Source organism: Phyllobates terribilis, unplaced genomic scaffold (genome assembly GCF_046119375.1).
Source record: "Phyllobates terribilis strain yellow unplaced genomic scaffold, ASM4611937v1 Scaffold_2__4_contigs__length_985480577, whole genome shotgun sequence".
NCBI lineage: Eukaryota > Metazoa > Chordata > Amphibia > Anura > Dendrobatidae > Phyllobates > Phyllobates terribilis.
Genome location: NW_027362762.1, coordinates 535,025,909 through 535,041,152, shown reverse-complemented (window position 1 = coordinate 535,041,152; position 15,244 = coordinate 535,025,909).

The following is a 15,244-nucleotide window of genomic DNA, read 5'->3' as shown; positions in this document are numbered from 1 at the left end:
GGTCCCTCCCTGGTCACGGAGTCGTTAGCCACCGTACGACCAGGGTCGGTCTGAGTTGATACTTAGTTACGCCCCTCTGGGTCCCTCCTTGCACCGCGGCACAGAGGTTCCACCACCCGGATCTGTAACAGTTTGCTCGGGCCATGGAACCCGGTGGCCCTAGACCCCCACAATCTCCGACCTGCACCAGGAGGTCTTACGTCAGAGGGCTCAACAGGAGTCGGTCCTGTCCTACCTGCGGTCAGTTAACTCTCGCCTAGGTGCATTGTCCGATCCGTCTGTGTCCTTCTCTGGTCAGGCAGCGCCTACTTCCGCGGCACCACAACTTAGTCCTATTATGGCGTCCGGCTATGGACCCCGGCTCTCGGCACCTCCACGTTTTGCTGGCAACCACGCCTTAGCTCAGGGTTTCATAAACCAGTGCACCCTGCACTTTGAACTCTTGGCACTTCAGTTCATCTCCGATCGGGCCAAGGTGGCATTCATCATGTCCCATCTCACTGGGGAAGCACTGGCATGGCTAAATCCCCTGTGGGAGAGAGGGGATCCCCTGGTGTCCGACCTATCGGCTCTCCTCGCTGCTTTCCGGAAAGTCTTCAATGAACCAGGACGAAAATCCTCTTCAGCCTCCTCTCTGCTATGTCTCCGCCAAGAGAGTCTCACCGTGGGCCAATATGCCATACGGTTCCGTACCCTCGCTTCTGAGCTTGCCTGGGATAACGAGGCTCTGGTGTCCATCTTCTGGGAGGGTCTTTCCAGCCGGATTAAGGATGAGCTAGCCGGTCGGGACATTCCTACCACTCTGGATGACCTAGCGTCACTCGCTACCCGGATTGACATCCGGTTCCAAGAACGCACCAAAGAGACCACCTGGGAGAGAAAATTCCTCCACCTTGCTCCTACTTTCCAGAGATCTGCCTCTCAACCAGTCACTCCCCGGGCGCACTCGCCTGAACCCATGCAGATCGACCAGATCAAGATGGTCAAATCTCGCCAAGAGTCACGTCGAGATGAGGGGAGCTGTTTCTATTGTGGCAGTAAAGAGCACCTGATCCGTTCCTGCCCGGAGAGGCCGGGAAACTTCAGTGTCTAGGACCGCTATGAGAGGTCATCCTAGGCAAAAGTAAGCCCTCTCCATCCCTGACTTTGTCTGTCTCTATCTCCTGGGGAGAGAACCGTCTCTTTGAAATTGCTCATCTGGATTCTGGAGCTGCTGGAAACCTCATTTCCCAGTCCCTGGTAGAGAGATACCGAATTCCCACCAAACCTCTGGCTGAACCATTGTCTGTCGCCTCCGTGGATGGAAGACTCCTTCCGGTGACAATCCTGCTCGTCACTGTGCCCCTAACCCTGCAGGTGGGAATGCTGCACTCGGAGAAAATCTCCTTCCATGTGCTGTCCGGACTCTCTCACTCCCTATTGCTAGGTCTACCCTGGCTCCAGACACATGAACCCGTGCTGAACTGGCAATCCGGTGAAGTACTCCGGTGGGGGCAGGACTGCCATAGGACCAGCCTGATTCCGGTTCGCCCGACTCGTCCACCACCTTCCCCCAGCTAATTTACCCGGTCTACCGGCTCCTTACTGGTCCTACGCGGATGTCTTCGGTAAAAAGGAAGCAGAGACACTGCCACCTCATAGGCCATATGATTGCCCGATCGACCTGGTACCTGGCGCCACTCCACCCCGTGGGCGTATTTACCCGTTGTCGGCGGCCGAAACCCGGGCCATGTCTGAGTACATTGAGGAGAATCTGGCTAGGGGATTCATCCGGAAATCTACCTCCCTGGCTGGAGCCGGATTCTTCTTTGTCAAGAAGGATGGCTCGCTACGCCCCTGTATTGATTATAGAGGACTCAATCAGATCACGGTAAAAAACAAATATCCCCTGCCGCTCATCTCCGAGTTGTTTGATCGCCTTAAGGGCGCCAGGATCTTTTCCAAACTGGATCTACGTGGAGCGTATAACCTGGTCCAAATCCGTCAAGGAGATGAGTGGAAGACGGCATTCAATACCCGGGACGGTCACTATGAATACCGTGTGATGCCCTTCGGAATTTGCAATGCTCCCGCTGTCTTCCAAGAATTGGTCAACGACATCTTCCGTGATCTTCTTTACTCCTGCGTGGTGGTATACTTGGACGATATCTTGGTCTTCTCTCCGGATCTTCCCACACACCGGAGGGAAGTTCGTCAGGTCCTGCTTAGGCTCAGGCAGAACCACCTCTATGCTAAATACGAGAAGTGCCTCTTCGAGCAGACCTCTCTTCCATTCCTGGGCTACGTTATCTCCCAGACAGGCTTACGAATGGATCCCGAGAAACTCTGCTGTCCTAAAGTGGCCCCGTCCGGAGGGGTTGAAGGTGATTCAGCGGTTCCTGGGCTTCGCCAACTACTATCGTCTCTTCATTCCGCACTTCTCTTCCCGGACTGCTCCCATATCTGCGCTCACCCGTAAGGGAGCAAATCCTAAGGTGTGGTCACCCGAAGCTGAGGAGGCCTTCCTCTCCTTAAAGCAAGCCTTCTCCTCTGCCCCGGTACTGCACCGTCCGGACTGCAACAAACAATTCTACCTGGAGGTTGATGCTTCCTCCTCTGGTGCCGGAGCGGTGCTCACCCAAAAGTCTTCATCCGGGAGAATGGTAACCTGCGGCTTCTTCTCCAAACTCTTCTCCTCGTCTGAGCGCAACTACTCCATTGGAGACCGAGAATAGTTAGCCGTTAAATTGGCGCTGGAGGAGAAGCGCTACCTGCTTGAGGGGGCTCTATACCCGGTGATCATCTATACAGATCACAAAAATCTGGCATATCTCCAAAATGCCCAAAGACTCAATCCGCGTCAGGCCCAGTGGTCTTTGTTCTTCGCCCGCTTCGACTTCATCCTACATTTCCACCCGGCGGACAAGAATGTCAAAGCCGACGCCTTGTCCCGATCCTTCCTGGTGTCTGATCAAGAGGAGGAGCCTATGCACATCATTGACCCCTCCAAAGTGATGAATGTGGCCCCCCTGGATCTAACTCGTCTTCCACCCGGTAAGACGTTAGTAGCAGTACCAGATCGTGAGAAGGTTCTTCGCTGGGGTCATTCTTCTAAACTAGCCAGCCATGACCTTCTTGCTCATCACCCGGCATTAATGGTGGCCTACCCTGCGCAAGGATGTGGTAGACTTCGTCTCAGCCTGTTCATCCTGTGCCCGCAACAAAGTTCCCAGACATCTACCAGCCGGTCATCTCCTGCCTCTTCCCGTACCTGATGCCCCGTGGCAACACATTGCTATGGACTTTATTACAGATCTCCCTGTCTCTGCCGGTTGTACAGTCATTTGGGTGGTCGCCGACCGCTTTTCTAAAATGGCTCACTTCATCCCTCTGCCTGGACTCCCATCTGCTTCAGAGCTAGCTAAGGACTTCTTCCTTCACATCTTCCGTCTCCATGGCCTACCCCTCCACATTGTGTCGGATCGAGGGGTTCAGTTCACCTCACGTTTCTGGAGAGCTACGTGTAAGCTGCTGGATGTCACCCTGGATTTCTCCTCCGCTTACCATCCACAGTCCAATGGTCAAGTGGAGCGGATCAACCAGATCCTTACCAGCTACCTTCGGCACTTTGTTAACGCTCACCATACTGATTGGGTGGATCTCCTGCCTTGGGCCGAATTCTCCTACAACAACCATGAGAGCGAATCATCTTCCAAGTCTCCGTTCTTTATAGTCTATGGTCAACATCCCCGGATTCCGTTTCCCGTCTCCGCTTCTGTGGACAATCCTGCCGCGGAGTCTCTGGTCAGCGGATTTTCCACCATTTGGGAGGATACTAGGTCAGCACTGCTTCAGTCCTCCGAGCGGATGAAGAGACATGCTGACAAGAGACGTCTGGATCCTCCTCAATTTCATCCAGGAGACAAGGTTTGGCTCTCCTCCAAACATGTTCGGCTCAAAATACCCTCCTACAAGTTGGGCCCTCGGTACATCGGTCCATTTGAAGTCCTTAAACAAATCAATCCAGTGGCCTACAAGTTAAAACTCCCAGCCACCTTACGGATTCCCAACTCCTTCCACGTATCTCTCCTCAAACCAGTTGTCTTTAATTATTTTTCTAACAATCCAGGTTCTTCCCCTGCTCCGGTTTCCGCTGAGGACGTTTTTGAGGTAGAGAATATTCTGGCTACCAAAAGGGTAAGAGGAAAAACCTTTTTGTTGGTGGATTGGAAGGGGTTTGGCCCAGAGGAGAGAACTTGGGAATCCAGGGAGAACATCCATGCCCCGCTTCTCCTTGAAAAATTTCTTTCTGGCCTAAAAAAGAGGGGGCGTAAAAGGGGGGGTACTGTAGCATCGGCGTCTCTGCCTCCTGCCAGGCAGAGACGCCGTCCCTCTCACCTCCCCGCGTGGCGTCCTCCTGCGCTTCTCTTCCTGCTGCTGCCGGCGCGCGCGGCTTCCCGGGCACTGTGCTTGGCATGGATTTATATAGTGTGACTGTAAAAGAATGTCAAAAAATAAAAAATAAATATATAATTACCTTCTGATGGCCTGCCGACTTCAGCGGTCGCGTGACCCGTCACATGACTATGACGTCAGCGCAGGTACTTCAGTCCATCGCGAGCTGCCGGCATGGGAGGACGAGCGCAGCCCGGGCCGTCAGAAGGTAAATATAACATTTATTTTTTATTCTTTTTTTCACAGGTTCTATGGTACCCGGGTCCGGAGGAGAGTCTCCTGTCCTCCACACCCGGGTACCATCCGCACATTGGAACGCATGGAATGCGCATCTACAGTGATGCGGAATCCATGCGTTCCAATGCAAGTCAATGGCGGCGAAAACACAGCGCTTCCGCAAAATAATTGGTAGTGCTGCGTTTTTTTCCGCAATGATAATCCGCAGCGGAAATTTCCGCAGCATGTGCACAGCACATGCGGATTATCATTGGGGAACATGGCAGGCCTTCTACCATGCGATTTTTAAGCGTTTCTGCAGCGTTTTTGCCGCTCCGGAAACGCTTAAAAAACGCATCGTGGGCACAAAGCCTTATATTTGATTGGGATTTATTCTTTTCATCATTTTTAGTAATTTTACCATGTGCTAGAATTGTATTTGTTTTTATTAAGGTCAGGCTTATTTAATTCCCTTTTAATAGGGGATCTAGATTTCATGGGACTAGAAAGATTAGGGACATCTACAGAAGAATTAACACAAGAGTGGGGTTGATTTAATTTTTCCCTCTGTGGTTTAGGTTTGTTGGATGCAGGAATATTAGTTTTAGGAATTGCCCCTGCTTTACTCATTTTAAATTTTAGAATTTAGCCTAAGATATCTAATAAAATATTAGAAAATGTATCTCCACAACTGGAGTATCAATATAACATTTACTGCTGTACTAATAAATATAAAGGTAATGTCATCCACACTTTACATTAAAACTTCAACAGTGTTAATAATGATTCTATATAACCACTATAAAGATGGACCCAATGTAAAGGGTCTACTAAAACTCAAAATAAGCAGATCCAGAAGGACCCAACTTTATTAGTGTCACAGGCTTGTAAAAAGTAACAGCTGATCTGGGTATTCCCCCCAGATCGCATATGCCGGTAATTTGCGGTGCCGCCGGCTTTCTCCTCCTATATCTCCGCTGTGCCACCTATAAAATTTGGAATTAAGGTGTCCAATTATCCAGGGGGGTCGGCTGGACCTTTTCTTCAATAAATCTTGACTGTTCCTGTTTTAGAAATGGTGTAAAAAATAAATCAGCGATATCTAGCCTCTCAACAGGCAGGAGACCACTTTCCCTGAACAGCTGATGAAATATATTATACCGCCGGCTTTCTCTTCCTATATTTTTGTTGTGTCACCTATAAAACTTGGAGTTAAGGTGTCCAATTATCCAGGGGGGTCTGCTGGACCTTTTCTTCAATAAAACTTGACTGTTCCTTTCTTAATATCACAAGCTTGTAATATATATCAGCTGATCTGGGTAATTCCCCCAGATCGCAAATGCCGGTAAATTGCGGTACCGCCGGCTTTCTTCACTTATAACTCCACTGTTCCACCTTTAAAACTAAGACTTGCGATGTCCAACTATCCAGGGGGGTACACTGGGTCACTCCTTCGATAGATCTTGACTGACCCATAACAAGAAATGGTATAAAGAATTGTGTTTTAGCTATGTCCGGCGTTACACTAATCAGAAGATCACTTTCCTTGAACAGCTGAGGAATAGCGCGATACCGCCGGCTTTCTCCACTTGTATCTCCGTTGTGCCTCTTTTAGAACTGCATCTAGAGGTGTCCAGCCAAACAGAGGGGTCCCTTGAGGCTTTCTGACAAAAAATCTTAACTGACCAGGACTTGGGAATAATGAAAATTGCTGTAGATTAATAGTGTCTGGAGTCACAAAAGTGCTTTCACTGAACAGCTGTTTTCAAGCGCTCCTGCCGGCTGTATCTTTCTATAAAATCATTGTGTCACCAAATAATCCAGATCCCAAAGATATTCAATCAAGAGGGGGTCTTTCTGAGACCTATAGACTTCTATTAAAAATTAATCCAAACTTGTAGATAATATATTTCCTTATAAAATGTCAGCTGATCTGAGGATTCAGCTCGCGCCGCTTCAGCCGGTTTTATACAGACCGGCCAGCTTTCCTCCTCTATATCTCTGCTGTGCCACCATAAATTTGAATCATGAGGTAATAATTTATTCACATGAGGCTACTGAATTCTATAGCCCATAAGATTATCCTGACCAAACCCTGTGAAGGGTGCTATTTGCCAAAATAAAACCAGTCAGTATGTCGTTTTCACAGCGCGCGAGATGACACAGTGCTCCTGACTGAAGACGGTTTACCTCATCTGAGGTAAATTAATGGCCGATCAGTGACGCAGAATAAAGATAATTTTTTTTAAGCTCACTGACATCAAAGTCCAAGGTCCACTATGAATAGTTTTCTCATCCTTAGACAAATTTACATGACAGGTTTACAATTCTCCTTTCATGAGGTAATCCTGACTGAGAGGATTCACCCGCCCGCGTCAGTAAGCTCGCGCCAGCTCTTGAAATTAATATCTCTGCTAAAATAGATCCAAATAGTCTTGGACTAGTATCAAAATGTCACTAAGATGCTCTTAGTATTGTCCCAAAGGATTTTCTATATGTAAAACCTCTATAAGTTGAGATAAAAGTAGATTTATAAGTAGCGTCCACGGAGCTCAGGCTTCCTGCGATCTACATTGCAGGAGTCCAGGCCACGCCCCAAAAGTAGTCCTGTATTCCAACATAGACATTGAGAAAAGCATTAGGCAGAGGGGGTGGGGGAGTGTGGAAAGCTTTCCACACTCCCACACACCCCTTGCCTACCGCTTTTCTCCATGTCTATGTTAGAATAAAGTACTATTTTGCCCCAGCTTATGGTGAGTGCCACCTTTCTTTTCATTTTCCACAAAATGCAAATGCTGTATCGTTTTGTCCCCTTTGTAAAATCTTTAGTATATTTCTTATAAAAACACTGACTCATTTTGGATTAAATATAAAATGTAATAGTTCTGTTCCTTTTGTTCTGTAAACCGCGCCTCAAAAGCCATACGCTACCTATCAGGCATCCAGTCGACCTGAATATAAAAAAACGACTGATGGTGGCAAGTAATAGTCTTTCTTGGGTTATCGTGGAATTCACAGTGACCGTATCAGAGGTATGTACATATATTCCATGAGTTGGAATCGGAGGTGTATACAGTCCCTGACAGAAGTTATGTCGCTTATCCATGTTATGTAAATAAAAGCTTATAACCTGACGTTAAATTCATCCATTGGTTTTATAAATTACTCTTTTGAAAGCTGAAACCCTCCCAAATTTGGTTTAGGTTAAGAAAATAAATTGGCATCAATGCTGAAATATTGATCATTTAATGAACACAGAATGGTCAGATTTTGGCAAGACAAAAGTTTTGTCGCCCACAGAAAGTAATGTGATATTCAAACAAATAATTATCTTAAAATAGAAATATATGTTGCATAACATTGGTGAATGAAGTTGTGGTGCTATTGGAGTCATATTTAATATTTTCTGTGACTTCCATGAGCTTGAAGGACTGCATCCATGCGGTTCAACAATGATTCATACAATTTATTAATGAAGTCATCAGGAATAGCAAAGAATGCAGTCTTACATGCCTCCCAGAGGTCATCTAGATTCTTTGGTTTTCTCTTCCAAGCTTCCTCTTTCATCCTACCCCAAACATGCTCGATGATGTTCATGTCTGGTGACTGGGCTGGCCTGTCCTTGAGCACCTTGATCTTTTTTGCCTGGAGGAACTTTGTTGTAGAGATGGATATATGAGACGGAGCACCATCCTGCCAGGGTGCCAGGGTGTGGGAACACAGCAGCCCCTCGTCCATGACTACCGCCCTGCGCACCTTACATGGCAGTTGATAAGTATAAGACTAAGTACAGGCGACTTACATTAGTAGCACCACTCCAGCGCTGCAATAAAGAAAAATGCTGGAGTGGTGCTTTAAGCTACAGTGGGGAAAATAAGTATTTGATAGACTGACGGTTTTGCAAGTTTTCCCACCTGAAAGGAATGGAGAGGTCTGTAATTTTTATCATAGGTACACTTCAACTGTGAGAGACAGAATCGACAGAAAATCACATCGATTTTTAAATAATTAAATTGCATTTTATTGTATGAAATAAGTATTTGATCTCCTACCAACCAGCAACAATTCTGGCTCTCACAGACCTATTAGTTTTTTTAAAGAAGTCCTCCTACTTTGCACTCATTACCTGTATTAATTGCACCTGCTTGAACTTGTTACCTGTATAAAAGACATCTGTCCACACACTTAATCAATCACCCTCCAACCTCTCCACCAAGACCAAAGAGCTGCCTAAGGACACCAGGGAAAAAATTGCAGACCTGCACAAGGCTTGGATGGGCTACAGGACAATAGGCAAACATCTTGGTGAGAAAGCAACAACTGTGGGCACAATTATTAGAAAATGAAAGAAACACAAGATGATTGACAATCTTCCTCGGTCTGAGGCTCTGTGCATGCAAGATCTCACCCCGTGGTGTAAGGATTCTGAGAAAGGTCAGGAAATCAGCCCAGAACTACACAGGAGGGCCTAGTCAATGACCTGAAGAAAGCTGGGACCACATTCTCCAACATTAAAGTTAGTAACACACTACGCCATCATGGATTAAAATCCTGCAGGGATGCGTAGAACCCCAAGAACACTGTCCCAACTGTGAAGCATGGTGGGGGAAACAACATACTTTGGGAGTGCTGCTCTGCAAAGGGGACAGGACAACTGCACTGTATTGAAGGGACGATAAATGGGGTCATGTATCGCGAGATTTTGGCCAACAACCTCCTTCCCTCAGTAAGAGAATTGAAGATGGGTCATTGCTGGGTCTTTCAGCATGACAGTGACCCGAAACACACAGCCAGGGCAACTAAGGAGTGGCTTTGTAAGAAGCATTTCAAGTCCTGGAGTGGCCTAGCCAGTCTCCAGACTTGAACTCAATAGAAAATCTTTGGAGGGAGCTGAAACTCAATGTTTCCCAGTGACAGCTCTGAAACCTGAAAGATCTGGAGAAGATCTGTATGGAGGAGTGGGCCAAAATACCTGCTGCTGTGTGTGCAAACTTGGTCAAGAACTACAGGAAACATCTTACCTCTGTAATTGCAAAGATTTCTGGACCAAATATTAAGTTCTGTTTTCCTATTGTATTAAATACTTATTTCATGCAATAAAATGCAATTTAATTATGTAAAAATCATACATTTTTTTCTGGATTTTTTTGTTGTTGTTGAAGTGTATCTGAACTAAAAATTACAGACCTCTCCATTCTTCATAGGTGGGAAAACTTGCAAAATCGGCAGTGTACCAAATACTTATTTTCCCCACTATATATTTTCTCTGAAAATATAGACACCTGCAAGAAGGAAGCCTTTCCTGCTTCATGCTTCCTGTTGTTCAAACAGCATGAATCACTTGACTGATGCTGGATTTTGTGTTTTTCATGTGTCACATTGAATGGAGCATTAGTGCACATGCTTGACGTCTGCTTCATTCAGACAAGGCTCCACTTGGCACAAACGCCTTAAATTATCTGCATCTGTCATCAGTTCTTCTTTGTATGTGAAGAAATTAAGAGTTTAACCCCTTCACGACATGCGCCGTATATGTATGGCACATGGCGTGTCTCCCCCTTTGACGCGTGTTCCGGCACTGAGCCCGCATCTTTCACGACACATGACAGCTGATCTGATCAGCTGTCATGTGCCCCTAACATGTTAAATGTTAACATGTTAAATGCCGCTGTCAGTCTCCGACAGTGGCATTTAACATGGCCACGCCGGAACCGCGTGTCATGCAAGGTGTGGGAAAGACTTAGTGCAACACAAAGGGAAGAGGGAAAGGGAGCCCAGACTCTAGGGAAAGGGGGGAGTGGAGACCCCCTAGGATGATCTAAAAACACCCTGTCTCCACTAACGTTCCTGTACTGGCTCTTCACCAATTGCCACACGTGAACCTGGCCCTGTCTTTCCCTGGCGTTGGGCCCTGGCTAGGGAAGGGAGGAGGATGAGCACTAGTTGATCTCCACTGACCACTAAAGACAACAAGGGGGAACAAACAAGGGAAGATAGCTTAGCTTTTAGTCGACTTCATAGAGATTAACACCAGTCCTCATAGCTCCAGAGAGGATGAAGTAATGCACTTGATCGGAGCCTTCACAAAGGGTAATATGAGTATCGCCGGCACCTCCCTCTAGCAGACAGCAGGTATTTATACACCCAGGCCAGGGTGTTAATTAGCCAGAATATTGCAATAAAATGCAATAATGGGCGATCAAAATATCATATCCATCCCAAAATGGTATTAATAAAAACGTCAGTTCGGCAAGCAAAAAATAAGCCCTCACCCAGCGCCAGATCCCAAAAAAATGAAGACGCTATGGGTCTCAGATAATGACTTTTTTTTTTTTAACTAACTTTGGATTTTTTTTTACCACATAAATAAAAAAGAACCTATAAGTTTGGTATTTGCAAACTAGTAATTAGTGTTGAGCCACCCCCGTAGTGTTCGAGTTCGGTTCGGTTCGTCGAACACCCGTGTGTTCGCCGAACTGTTCGTCGAACTGTTCGTCGAACACCTTCGAACACCGTTAAAACCAATGGCAGGCAAACAAAACACATAAAAACACATAGAAAACACCTTCAAAGGTGTCCAAAAGCTGACAAACTGCTCAGAAGACATAACTAACACATGGAAAAGTGACAAGTACATACAGTCATGCGAAAATAAAAGAGGTGGAGGAGTAAAAGGAGGGGGAGACACAGATATAGGCATGTCATGCCCTTCTAAAATCCAAAAAGTGAGAAGCCAACACGGCCAGTCCGCTCCTGCCCGTGCCACCTCCGTGTCGCCGGGTTTGTGCCAGAGCCGCGGTGAACCCTGATGGCCAGCCCCCCTCTCCCAATACTGGTGCCTGTCCGCTGGTGGGTCGAGCGAGCCCCCCTGTGGTGGAGGCAGCTCTAAGCTTTTTAATTTAAATTGTCTCTCTAATTTGAATGAATACACTTTAAATCCATTTACAAGGATCTATTGGAGGGCAAGTCTCATGCCAGCAGCCGCGTAATTCCAGCTCCAGTAGCGTCCACTAAAGCTGCTGCAGTTAAAAAGCTTTTATAAGGATCGAGCTCGGCTGTCCACCGCAAGGCATCCTACTGCCAGTCCCAGCCCCTATGCCTTGGGGTGCCTCCTGATGCTCTTCACTGAGTATCCCGTGGTCCCAAAGCATTTCCTTTAAAAAAATGAAGTGTCCAAACTACAGGTGGTGTAGCTTGCTTAACAGCCGGGATAATCCGCTGACTAGCAGACCCTGCTACTAGGCACAAAGTATTTCCTGGGCTAGATGCAGTTAAAAATTTGTAATTAGATACTCTCGTTGGATGCTGAGAAAGCATTCCATAGAGTCTCCTGGCACGCCATATATGATTCTCTTAAAAAGCTTGGGGTAGGGGTCTAAGGGACCCTTTTATAGCCAAAATCACGGCCCTGTATCGCAATACGTCACCTCGGCTGAAGATAAATGGAACTGTAGCACCCTGAGGGCTCGGTTGCTACAGAGGTATTGCACCTCACCCAGAGGTGTGATATCTCACTCTCAGGTAAGGATGTAGTGTGGATCAGGACCCGACACCTGCATGCATTACACCACATTGCCGTGGGGCAGGGCGACCAATATGCCCCTGAGATGGGCACGACAGTCCCTGTCCCTGGCTGGAGTGGGGGGAGGGAACACTGAGGAAGGGGAACCCTGTAGTGCAGGAGCAGGGAGGAAGCAGTTCCTGGGTGCATTGAGAAGGGAGTATAAAAGGTGGGCACCATCTTAGTTCAGTGCAGAGAAGTCTGAGCAGAAGTGGCAGGGAGCAGGGGCTCTGCATGAGCTCTGCTCCGGAGGCGGGCCTAGTAACAGAGGCCCAGGCCTGGAAGAGGGAGAAGGAAGGAAGAGGAGCGGAGAAGGCTCCAGGAACGAGGAACGAAGGGATCTCAGGGGTGCGGACGGGCGAGTCGCCACCGCACGCCAGAATCCACCTGCGTGGAGGGGTCAGGCCAAAGGGGGAGACCGGTCCCCGAAACTAGTGGAGGCAGGAAACGACCCTCAGCTAGAAACAGGAGGCTGTGACATTTTATGTGGCGCAGCCCCTCGCTACACCCGCTAGGAAGGCACCACATAGGGTCAGGGAAACTGGCGCCAAGTTTACCAAGAGGAGGCCCGAGGCAGCCGGACAGAAGGGTTGGCAAGAAAGGCCAGACAAAGGACACACAAAGGGGGTCCTGTGAAGCACTCCAAAGTTATCTGGGAGTTGTCTGAGCCCCTCACCTGGTGAGCACAGTACGACGTGGGCAGCCGTTACCTGCAGACGTGGTCTGGATAATAAGAACTGTGAGTAAAGGCCCTGGACTGCATCACTGACTCCGTGTCATTACTGCTGCTGCCCTGCACCATCACCCCCATTCTCCGCATACACTGCCCTGAGGCTATACTCCTCCCGTGGGGAGTTATGCTACGCTCTGCTGCACCCACAACACCAGCCTCAGCGGTCTGCCCTGGAGCGGCGGTTCACTCTGACCGCAATCCACGGGTGGCGTAGTCGGACATTTAAACATCAAAACCACATAAATAGTTCCGCCACTGGTTTGACCGCCCTGAGACACGGAACCGGGTTGCCGCCACGGAGACTACAACCACCAGCATCCACCAAAAAGGGTCCGGCTCCGGGTGTCCCAAGGCCCAGGGGGCGCGTCAGAACATTTTCATCACCTTTCACAATCACCAATGGGACAAGGCAGGGATGTTCTCTGTCCCCTCTCTTATACATCCTAGTGACGGAGCACCTGCTCTCATCAATTCGCCATAACCCCAATATTAGGTGGATTGAGGTGGGAGGCACCGAGTACAAGTGCTCTCTATTTGCTGATAATGTCCTAGTATATATCACTCAATCACATATATCCATCCATGCTGTTATGGCTGAAATAGATCACTTTGTTACATGGTCAAATTTTAAAATCAATGCAGCGAAGTCTGAGGCCCTCGATGTCTCCCTCCCCAAATCCATATAGGATTCCATCCAGTCCAACTTTCCCTTTGCCTGGCCCTCACAGGGTATCAAATACTTAGGAATTCCTATTCATAGAGACCTCTCCCATCTATGTTATCTTAATTTTGGGCCCTTTATTGAACAACTCCATACAGACCACGGTTGCCAAGTTAGAACTGTAAGATTCACTACGTGAACCACTGGTGTTTTGTGGAAAAGCACATGTACACTGTGTTCCAAATTATTATGCAAAAAGTGTTTAGGAGTGATAAGGGAAGAATTTGTTTGTTTGTCAGTTAAACTCATTGATGGTGATGTGTGTCAGGGCTCTTTATATCACTGTAAGCAATTGCAGACACCTGTGCTAATTAGTTTGGCAGGTGTGTCCAATGAAAGGCAAGACTACTTAAGAAGGCTATCTCACATTATTAAGCAGCCTACATTTTCTGCCAAAATGGGAAAGAAAAAGGATGTGTCGGCTGCTGAGAAGCAACAAATTGTGGAGTGTTTAGGTCAAGGCATGACTACAATCAACATTGTGCGATGATCAGGATGAAGTGTCTTGGCAATCAAGAAGTATGTAGCTGATTCACAGTACACACGTGTGCGTGCTGATAAGGGCAAATTGAGGACTCTTTCCTACAGGCAATTACGTCAGGTTGAAAGAGCAGCGGCAAAAAAGCCTTGTCATAGCAGCAGACAAGTTTTTGAAGCTGCTTGTGCCTCCAACGTCCCCCGAACAACAAGATGCAGGGTCCTTCAGAGGTTTGCAGCTGTGCATACGCCATCCTGTCGACCTTCTCTATCCACTTCACACAAGCAGAAACGGCTCCAGTGGGCCAAACATTACATGAAGACTGATTTCAAAACTGTTTTGTTCACGGATGAGTGCCGTGCAGCGCTCGATGGTCCAGATGGATGGAGTGGAGGATGGCTGGTTGATGGACACCCCACGCAAACACGGCTACAGCGCCAACAAGGAGGAGGTGGAGTAATGTTTTGGGCTGGAATCATGGGGAGAGAGATTGTCGGCCCCTTTAGGATCCCTGAAGGCGCTAAAGATGAACTCCATAATGTATGTGGATTTTCTCAAACAGCACTTCCTGCCATGGTTCAAGAAGAAGAACCGTGTATTTCACAGCAAGATCATTTTTCTGCATGATAATGCACCATCTCATGCTGCACATAAAACATCTGCATCTCTGGCTGATATGGGCATAAAAGGGGACAAACTTATGGTGTGACCCCCATGCTCCCCTGACCTCTACCCCATTCAGAACCTTTGGAGCATCATTAAAAGGAGTGTCTATGATGGCGGGAGGCAGTTCACATCTAAGCAACAGCTCTGGGAGGGTATTCTGTCCTCATGCAAAACAATTGAAGCAGAAACCATCCAAAACCTGACAAATTCAATGGACGAGAGAGTTCAGAAGCTCCTTTCGAACAAGGGGTCCTATGTGAAAATGTAACATCACCTAGAATAAAGTTTTGAGTTGAAAACTGTTTGATTTCAGTTTCTAACAACCTGCTAATGCTTATAATTTCAAAAATGACCATTTTTTTGGTCTTTATTAAAATGAAAAGGTTGATCGAAAAGTTTGGGGGATCTAAGAGTGTGGCAACCCAGTAGTCATGA